This window comes from Nannospalax galili, unplaced genomic scaffold, assembly GCF_000622305.1.
Source record: "Nannospalax galili isolate Female #2095 unplaced genomic scaffold, S.galili_v1.0 scaffold1828, whole genome shotgun sequence".
NCBI classification, from domain to species: Eukaryota; Metazoa; Chordata; class Mammalia; order Rodentia; family Spalacidae; genus Nannospalax; species Nannospalax galili.
In genome coordinates this window covers 38,644-40,332 of record NW_008357507.1, presented here as the reverse complement: position 1 = coordinate 40,332, position 1,689 = coordinate 38,644, and the positions used below count along the sequence as shown (strand labels likewise).

At 37.6% G+C, this 1,689-nt stretch overlaps 1 pseudogene; it reads left to right on the top strand.

Annotated features, from left to right (window-relative positions):
* LOC103751672 overlaps positions 1 to 1,478 on the top strand; it is a 9,521-nt pseudogene extending 8,043 nt beyond the window's left edge.
* Positions 1,479 to 1,689: the final 211 nt, after the last annotated feature.

The window sequence follows — 1,689 nt, the reverse complement described above, 5'->3', positions numbered from 1 at the left end:
AAATATAATTGACATATGTTCTCCCTCATATGTGGATCCTAGGATCAGACTCTGATAAATAAGTATGCAAACAGACATAACTGCAGGAACCAGGACAAGGGTAAGGAAACAGTGAGGTAAAGGAAAGAAATAACCTGAAGGAGAAGAATAGTAGGTAACAGGCCTTAATAAAGGAGATATGGATAAAAATTCAGTTAGTTTAAGGGAGGGGGGAGGGAAGGGTATACAGGGAACCTAGGGGATAAAGGTAAAGAAGGAGCTCAAGAGAGGTAGGACCATAGGAGAAGGGTATTATTAAGGGAGAAAGGGAGAAAATGGGGGCACCTTAATTGGGGAAACCATGATGGAGAGATAAATATTGCCTAGATAGATAAATAATGCCTAGGGAACCATATTATTCCTACAATCTACTGACAAATTATACATAACAGATCAAGAAATATATCTCTAGATAAGGTTTATTTGAGCTCCTGTTCTATTTAGCACCATACAAGCAAGTAAGTTTTCGGGAAATAATGCCATTACCACTCTTAAAATTAGTTAGTGTTTCTTTAGGTCAGCAGAGGATACATTTTAAATGAATATGTTCCTTACATATTATACATAACAGATCAAGAAATATATCTCTAGATAAGGTTTATTTGAGCTCCTGTTCTATTTAGCACCATACAAGCAAGTAAGTTTTCGGGAAATAATGCCATTACCACTCTTAAAATTAGTTAGTGTTTCTTTAGGTCAGCAGAGGATACATTTTAAATGAATATGTTCCTTACAGGTGGCAGTTTAACCCGAACCCTCCACTGACACTCTTTGACTTTCACTCCTTGGTAGCATGCCCCACAGCCTGGGAATCTGCTAGGCTATGAAAAGATGACATATTTCGAAAAATGTTTTCAACCCACTAGAGATATCTTGGTGTGGAATTTTCTCAGTTGAGGCCTTAACTGCTTACAGCTCCACAGTACAAAGTTTAGGTATGTATTTGTTTTAGAGATTGTTGTTCCTTGTGCTCTTGACTGTGTTGAACTTAAGTTAAATATTAACTTTTTGTGCTTGCAGGTCACTGTCATTAACGTTACAGACTGGTCTTCCTGACGGCACATACTGTGATGTCATTTCTGGAGATAAAATCAATGGCAGTTGCACAGGAATTAAAGTCCAGTTTTCTGGGGATGGCACTGCTCCCTTTTCCATTAGTAACTCTGCTGAGGGTCCATTTATTGCCATCCATGCTGAATCAAAATTATAAATCCCTGAAAAATATATAGAGAGAGCATCATTCAACTTTGCTTATTTTCACATATATATGTCTTGTTAATATGTATTTACTATTACTGTGTGGGAGAGAGTGCAGGTGTGGGTGTGGGTCATTGAACCACCCTCAGGAGCTGGTTCTTGTTCTCTCCCTTTCCCGCTAGTTCTGGTTGGAATTCAGGTCACCAGGCTGGCATGGTGTTCCCTTTTACACACTGTCCTTGACACTGTCCTGATTACATCTCAGTTTCTATACTTCATTACTTTTGAGTGAAAGCTATAAGCTGTCAATTGGAGAAAGTTTTAAAAACTCTTAAAATCGCATATAATTACACAATTCTAAGACATCTTGCCAGTTTCTCTTGTGATTTAGAAGATTCTCTTGAAGCTAATTAAACTTTGACACTATTTTTTCAGTGTGTTTCAAATTTCTGT